This window comes from Nicotiana tabacum, chromosome 3 (genome assembly GCF_000715075.1).
Source record: "Nicotiana tabacum cultivar K326 chromosome 3, ASM71507v2, whole genome shotgun sequence".
Lineage (NCBI taxonomy): Eukaryota > Viridiplantae > Streptophyta > Magnoliopsida > Solanales > Solanaceae > Nicotiana > Nicotiana tabacum.
This window is the reverse complement of record NC_134082.1, coordinates 123,007,309-123,016,364: the sequence shown is the minus strand read 5'-3', so window position 1 is coordinate 123,016,364 and position 9,056 is coordinate 123,007,309.

Genomic DNA, 9,056 nt, shown 5'->3' with positions numbered 1-9,056 from the left:
CTGTACAGAGTTTATCCTGAATCACCTTAACCTTCTCCAAAGCATCCTGAACCAAATCTGTGCCCAATAGTCTGGCCTCACCCGGCTCAAACCAACCCACCGGAGATCTACACCGCCTACCATATAAAGCCTCATATGGTGCCATCTGAATAATGGACTAATAGCTGTTGTTGTAAGAAAACTCTACCAATGACAAGAACTGATCCCAAGACCCTCCAAACTCAATCACACACGCATGGAGCATATCCTCAAAAATCTGAATAGTGCGCTCGGACTGTCCGTCCGTCTGAGGATGCAATGATGTACTCAACTCCACCCGAGTACCTAACTCATGCTGAACAGCTCTCCAGAACTGTGATGTGAACTAGGTACCTCTATCTGAAATAATGGATATTGGAATACCATGCAGACGAACAATCTCCCAGATATAAATCGCCGCCAACCGCTCCGAAGAATAAGTAGTATATATAGGAATGAAATGAGCGGACTTGGTCAGCCGATCCACAATCACCCAAATAGCATCAAACTTCTTCAAAGTCCGTAGGAGCCCAACTACAAAGTCCATGGTGATCCGCTCCCACTTCCACTCCAGAATCTCTATCTGCTGAAGCAACCCACCCGGTCTCTGGTGCTCATACTTCACCTGCTGACAGTTGAGATACCGAGCTACGAATCCAACTATATCTTTCTTCATCCGCCTCCACCAATAGTGCTTCCTCAAATCCTGATACATCTTCGCGACACCCGGATGAATGGAATACCGCGAGCTATGTGCCTCTTCCAGAATCAAATCCCGAAGCCCCTTAACATTGGGTACACAAATCCGACCCTGCATCCTCAATACCCCATCATCACCAATAGTCACATCCCTAGCATCACCGTGCTGAACCTTGTCCTTGAGGACAAGCAAATGTGAGTCATCATCCTGCCATTCCCTGATACGATCAAATAAAGAAGACCGAGAAACCACGCAAGCTAAAACTCGACTGGGCTCCGAAAGATCCAATCTTACAAACTGGCTGGCTAAGGCCTGAATATCCATCGCCATAGGCCTCTCTGATGTTGGTAAATAAGCCAAACTCCCCAAACTCTCTGCCCGGCGACTCAAAGCATCGGCACCACATTAGCCTTGCATGGGTGATACAAAATAGTGATATCATAGTCTTTTAGCAACTCCAACCACCTCCTCTGGTGCAAATTTAAATCATTTTGCTTGAACAGGTGCTGCAAGCTCCGATGGTCAATATAAATCTCATAGGGAACCCCGTATAAATAATGGCGCCAAATCTTCAGGGCGTGAACAATGGCAGCTAACTCAAGGTCGTGAATAGGGTAGTTCTTCTCATGTATCTTTAACTGTCTGGACGCGTAGGTAATCAACCTACCGTCATGCATCAACACTGCTCCGAGGCCAACACTCGAGGCATCACAATAGACTGTATAAGACCTCGAACCTGTAGGCATATCAAAATTGGGGTTGTAGTCAATGCTGTCTTGAGCTTCTGAAAGCTCGCCTCACACTCCTCTGTCCACTGAAACGGAGCACCCTTCTGGGTCAATCTGGTCATGGGGGCTACAATCGATGAAAATCCCTCCACAAAATGACGGTACTAGCCAGCCAAACCAAGGAAAATATGGATCTCGGTAGCTGAGGATGGTCTGGGCCAACTCTGCACGACCTCTATCTTCTTCGGATCCACCTGAATACCCTCACTCGATACCACGTGGCCTAAGAATGCCACTGAATCCAACCAAAACTCACATTTCGAGAACTTAGCATATAACTTCTTCTCATCTCAGAGTTTGAAGCACAGTCCTCAAGTGTTGCTCATGATCTTCCCGACTCCGAGAATACACCAGAATATCATCAATAAAGACAATGACGAACGAGTCAAGATACGGCCGGAACACACTGTGCATCAAATGCATAAAGGCTGTTGGGGCATTGGTCAACCCAAATGACATAACAAGGAACTCATAATGACCATACCGAGTCCTGAAAGCGGTCTTTGAGATATCTGGCTCCCGAATGTTCAATTGATGGTAACCTGAGCGCAAGTCAATCTTAGAAAACACTCGTGCGCCCTGAAGCTGGTCAAACAGATCATCAATACGAGGCAAAGGGTAATGGTTCTTCACTGTAACCTTGTTCAACTGGTTATAATCAATACACATACGCATAGAACCATCTTTTTTTCTTCACAAACAAGATAGGAGCACCCCAAGGTGATACATTGGGCCGAATAAAACCCTTATCAAGAAATTCCTGTAATTGATCCTTCAACTCCTTCAACTTAGGAGGAGCCATATGATACAGAGGAATAGAAATGGGCTGAGTGCCCGACAACAAATCAATGCCAAAATCAATATCTCTATCAGGCGGCATGCCTGGAAAGTCAGCTAGAAACACATCGGGATAATCCCGAACTACTGGAACTGAATCAACTGAAGGGGTATCAATACTGACATCTCTCACATAAGCTAAATATGCATCACACCCCTTCTCAACTATACACTGAGATTTAAGAAAAGAAATGACTCTACTGGGGGTGTAATCTAAGGTACCTTTCCACTCAACACGTGGTACACCTAGCATAGCTAGCGTCACGGTTTTGGCGTGACAATAAAGAATAGCATAATGGAGCGACAACCAGTCCATGCCCAAGATAATATCAAAATCGACCATGCTGAGTAACAATAAATCGGCTCTGTTCTCAAAACAACTAAGAGCAACCAAACACGACTGATAAACGCGGTCCACAACGAGAGAATCTCCCACAGGAGTAGAAATATAAATAGGGGAACTCAAAGAATCCCGAGGTACACCCAAATGCGGAGCAAAATAAGAAGACACATAAGAGTAAGTAGAGCCTGGATCGAATAGAACCGATGCATCTCTATGACATACCAATATAATACTTGTGATGACAGAATCAGAGGCAACAACCTCGGTACTGGTAGGAAGGGCATAGTATCTAGTCTGGTCTCCCCTCTAGGGCGACCTCTACCTCCCCGACCTCCACCTCTAGCTGGCTACATAGGTGGGGTAGCAACTAGAGCTGTAACCATAGCTTGAGAACTCTGCAGGGCACGCTGTGGCTGAGAAGTCTGTGGAGGTGCACCCCTCCCAAGTCTGGGGCAATCCCTCGCCATATGGCGTGTGTCACCACACTCAAAACAAGCTCTGGGAGGACGTGGTGGATGTGGCTGGCTAGGGCCAGTTCTGCTGGACTGACCCCTGGAAGCACCACGCGCAGGAGGCGCACTAGAAATCGGAGGTGCATAATAAGGCTCTTGAGGTCTAGGAGGAGCTGGAATACCACTGGCTGCTAGAAGAGCTGAATGAACGGGGCAACTCATATAACCCCTACCATGATGACCTACAGCTGGGGTACGGGCACCAGAATAATGGCCCGACTCTCGAGACCTCTTGGCCTCCCTCTCCTCTTTCTCCCTAGCATGCATACCCTCAATCCTCCTAGTAATACTCACCACCTGCTGGTAAGAAATATCCATCTCCAACTCACGAGCCATGCTAGATCTGATGTTGGGAATAAGGCCCTCAATAAACTGGCGAACCCTCTCGCGAACAGTAGCAACCAAGGTTGGTGCATGCCTAGCCAAACTGGTGTAACGGACAGCATACTCTGAAACAGTCATAGCACCCTGGCGCAAATGCTCAAACTCTGCTCGTCATGCGTCCCTAAGGCTCTGAGGAACATACTCCCTCAGGAACAGATCTGAAAACTGAGTCCAAGTCAGTGAAGCAGCCTCATCTGGACTATCTAGCTCATAGCTGCGCCACCATCATAGGCGGCTCCTCGAAGCTGGAAGGTAGTGAAAGAAACCCCACTTGATCCTGAGATACCCATGGTACGGTGAATGCTGTAACACTTATCAAGGAATCCCAGAGCATCCTCCAATGCTAGACAACTGAATACATGAGGCTTGTACTTCTTGAACCTCTCAAGCCTCAACTGCTTATCCTCGAAAGCAGCTGCCCTGTCCTCGGGCTGAGCTGGCACTACAAGCGGTACAGGAATATTCTCAGGGACCTGCTCAACATGCACTCGCTACTCAGGAGTGCGGACGGCAAGAGTCTGTGCTCCTCCCCTGGCCTGGGATGTGGCCGCAGCAAGGGGAAGTAACCCTGCCTGAGCCAAAGTGGTGTACATGCTCATAAACTGTGCCAGAGTCTCCGGAAAAGCTGGAGTGGTAGTAGTAGTAGGCGTGTCAGATGCCTAAACTCCGGCTGGATCCGTTGGTGGTACCTCGGCGGCAGCTCGCGCAGGTGCTCTGGCTGCACCACGTGCGCGTCCTCAGCCTCTACCCCGGCCCCGACCTCTAACAGCTACAGTAGGGGGTGTGGGTGCCTGATCATCTCGGGTAGCACGTGTCCTTACCATCTATTAGAGAATAGAAGACAGAAGTATAGAATGGTGATGTCAAAATATCGCACGACAAGGAAATCAAATGAAGTGGAATTTTCCTAACGGTTACATAGCCTCTAGTAGATAAGTACAAACGTCTCCGTACCGATCAGTGAGACTCTAATAAACCGGCTTGTGATCCATGACTCTTATGAACCTAGAGCTTTGATACCAACTTGTCACGACCCCGGTTCGCCCTCTATGAACCATCATGATGTCACCTAGTCTCTACGACTAGGTAAGCCTAAATTTGCGAAAGATAATCAAACTTGCGGAAGTAAAAATAATTTAAAAACAGAAATAAAGCAATAACAGTGTGTAAATATGCCGCTCGGCATACACCATGTTTAACTCTCAACACCAAACATAAATCCAAGACCCGGAAACCCATGAATCACAAGCTAAGAAAAGAAATACTACATAGCTCAAACTCCGGAATTTCTAATAAAGAATAGAAAAGTACATAAGGGCTAAATACTAAAGGCATGAATAGAAAAGGGACTCCTTGGTCTACGGATGCGGCAGATGTACCTCAGAGTCTCTAAGCAGTTGCCTCCCTTAATGATAGTAGGCTTGATCAGCGGTACCTGGATCTGCACATGAAAAACATATGCAGAAGGGGCATGAGTACACCACAACAGTACTCAGTAAGTGCCAAGCCTAACCTCAGTTGGGTAGTGACGAGGAAGGTCATGGCCATACTGAGGTTAAATAAAATATAAAGATTAACAGTATCGAACGGAACAGTATAAATGAGTACAGCAGTAAAATAACATAGGTGGACAAAACAACAACAACTATATAGAACAAGGTCAACATGGAAAGGAAATACAGCTCAGCATCGATAGTAACAATCGGGGATCTCCAGGACGATATATATATATCCGAAGGATCTCTCGGGATACCGTTCGTAGTCTAACTCATAGTGCGCAGGGATCTACCGGAATCCCGTTCCGTAGTCCGAAATGTAAATACCGGTACTGGGGGAATCTACCAGGTACATTCTCGTAGTTCCATATAACTATGTAGGGAGAACTACCGGGAATCTAACCCGTAGTCCCAAAGTAAATATGCAGGGGGATCTACTGGGAATCTAACCCATAGTCCCAAAGTAAATGTGCAGGGGGATCTACTGGGAATCTAACCCGTTGTCCCAAGTAAATACACAACAACAATAGGAAGATATACAGAAATGGCAAAATTTCATATTAAGGCAACAAGTGATTCTAGCCTAGCATGCTGCATAGAGTTCAAGTAAGGCAGGTTAAATCAAATAAAGCAAATTAAGTCACTTAGACATGCTTTCCTAAGCTAACAACAGGCTTAATAGTGCAAGAAATAGAAACAGGAAAGGAAACATACTAGTATTTACTTAAGAAAAACCGGATTTCCAACAATTAGCACAAGTACACACTTGTCACCTCACGTACAAGGCATTTCAATTACCAATATACCAATCCTAAGGGGAAGGTCCCCCACACAAGGTTAGACAAGCCACTTACCTCGAACCGGCTCAAAAATCAACCCAACACCACGTCTTTGCCACGAGTATCCGACTCCAAATGGCCCAAATCTATTCAATTCAATTGAATATTGTAAATAACACTTCAAGTAACTCATTCTACAATTAAATTCTAAGCTAATACGCGAAATCATGTAAAATAACCAAACTGTCCCTCAACGTCTCGGAATCGGGTGAAATTTATATTTTCAGAAACCTCATACTCTCACGAGTCTATACATAACAATAACACCGAAATTGGAGTCCAAATGACCCCTCAAATCCTCAATTAAAGGTCTCTTAAACTCAAACCCGAATTACTCTTTTTTTCCAAATTTCTCACCATTAATTAGGTCCTTAGTCACATAGAAACGAGTTATGAAGTCAAGGACATTACCTCCAAGTGATTTCCCTTTGATTTCCTCAAAAACCCCTTTTAGAAGCTTCAAACCCGGACAAAAATGGTGGAAGAATAACCAATTTTCGCAAAGGCAACTATTTATATATTCTGCTCAGCTACTTCCGCATTTGCGGTCCTGCTTCTGCGGAACAAGTGTCACATCTACGACTTTCCCTTAAGTGACCAACTTCCGCATCTTCGAACCTCTAACCGCTTTTGCGGTTCCGCTTCTGCGAGCCTCACACTGCATCTGCGATTTCTGAAGGAATGACCCAAAGCCGCTTCTACGGCCCTTTAGCCGCTTCTGCGGTGCCGCATCTGCGGTCCCCAAGCCGCAAATGCAAAAATACCAGAAGCATCAATGCTACAGCTGCTACAACACTTCTTCAACCTTCCCGTCGACCATCCGAAATCACCCCGAGGCCCTCGGGATCTCAACCAAAAGCACCAATATCACCTAATACCTCATTCCAACTTGTACCAATCCTTAAACCACCTAAAACAATATCGAAAACTCGAATTAATTAAGGATGTAAGCCTAAGAACTCCAAATTTCCTCAAATTACGCTTTCGATCAAACACCTAACCAAACCACGTCCGAATGACCCGAAATTTTACACACACATCTCAAATGACATGACGGAACTACTCCAACTTCCGAAATTCCATTCTGACCCTCAGATCAAAATCTCACTATCGGACCGGAAACTTCAAAAATTCAACCTTCGACATTTCAAGCCTAAATGAGCTACGAACCTCAAAAACACTATCCGAACACGCTCCCAACCGCAAAATCACCCAACAGAGCTAACAGAATCCTCGAATTTCTATTCCGATGTCGTCTTCATATTGTTCCGACTACGGTCAACTTTGCAACACTTAAGCTCTCATTCAGGGACTAAGTGTCCCAAAACTCTCCGAAACTCACAACCGAACATCCTGGCGAATCAAATTAGCAGAATTAAACTTGGGGAAAGCAGTTAATAGGGGATCGAGACATTAATTCTTAAGACAACTGGCTGGGTCATCACAGGATGAATACAAGAAATTTATTGTAATAAAATTATTAGAAATGTACGTCAAGGTTGAAGACGTTCCCAATAATGATGGTGTACATAGTATGGATAACCCCCAGTCATCGGGTGGTTATTATAGAGCAGTTTTTGCCGGACAAATTCCTGATGAAAGAGCTTGCTTTGATTTAAACTTATCACCACTGGCGAATGAGCAGCGAGAAAATAATTTTTCGACTTTATATAATCCACAAAGCGACTGGTAAACTTCAATTTTTCTACGCTTTAGCGATGTTTATTTTATGGTTGAATTGGATTTGTATTAACACTCATATTTTTCATAGGGGGTACCGTCCATATATGAATTTTACAAGTTATGACCAAACTCCTAGTTGGAATATGCGTAGTTCTGGCGTGTTAGACCACGATGGTCCATCCTGGAGTCATCACCAATAAGAAAATGTCCATCATGGAACGTCAACACAGTACGACTTGTAAGTAAAGTGATATATCTATATGTAAAGTATTTATCAAGTTGAGTAGCTTATCATTTTGTTCTTTTTGTGTAGTGAAAACGAGCAACTTGATGTTCCTGACCTCACACAGTTGCCCATAGACGACGTATTGACTCCTGATTTGGCAGATGTGCAGAGTTAAGAAGATGATAGTGATTATGACAACAATGCTGATGAGTCTGAAAATGACACACTCTTCCCTGATGAGGGTGATGATGAGGAGGAAGTGAATGTTGAACCTGAGCTGACGAGGGAGCATGCTCCTCCACCTCCTGTTAGACCAAGAGTGTACGAGTCCCACATGTCGTTTCATGAGCAGAATATTCCCTACCTTGATAATTTGCCTAGTATGCCGGACGTGGATACACTCACAAGGGATGCTGACGAATTTTCGTCAGCAATGTGGGATGAGTCACCAGCGGTGCTAGTAAAGGGCATGTATTTCCCCGATAAAGCTCGCCTAACCAGGGTTGTAAAAATCTACAGCGTAAGAGAGTGTTGTGAGATGACGGTAAGGGAGTCAACTACGGAGGTATACAAGGTTGTATGCCGTAGAGACTTTATGGGTTGTCACTGGATGTTGCGTACCAGCAAGAAGAAATCAGGGTTATGGAAAGTGGGTAAATATACTAGCACCCACAGATGTGAAATGGACACATTTAATGAGAATCACTCCAACTTGGATATAGACTTGATTTCTCTTGTCTTAATTTCATACTTGGAAGTGTCCATTAGATTCAAGATTAAAGAGTGTATTACAGCCGTCCACCAGGAGTATGGGTGTACTATAACCAAAAGAAAGGCATATCTCGGGCGCAAACATGCTTTTAAAATTATTTATGGTGATTGGGATAAGTCATTTTCATCTCTAACCAGGTATATCGCCGCATTGGAATACTTTAACCCCGATACTATTGTTAAATGGAGGCGTGAGCGGAGTCCGGACAGACCCTGAATATATTTTCAACTATGTGTTCTGGTAATTTAAACCAGCAATTGATGGTTTTGTGTATTGTCGTCCGGTAATTTCCATAGACGGTACTCATGTCGATGGAAAGTATGATATTAAGCTTTTGATCGCAGTTACAGTAGATGCCAATAGACAAATATTTCCACTAGCTTTTGCCATTTGTGCCAATGAAAGTGAAGAGACGTGGACGCTTTTTTTGAACCACTTGAAGCATTACATTGTCAAAT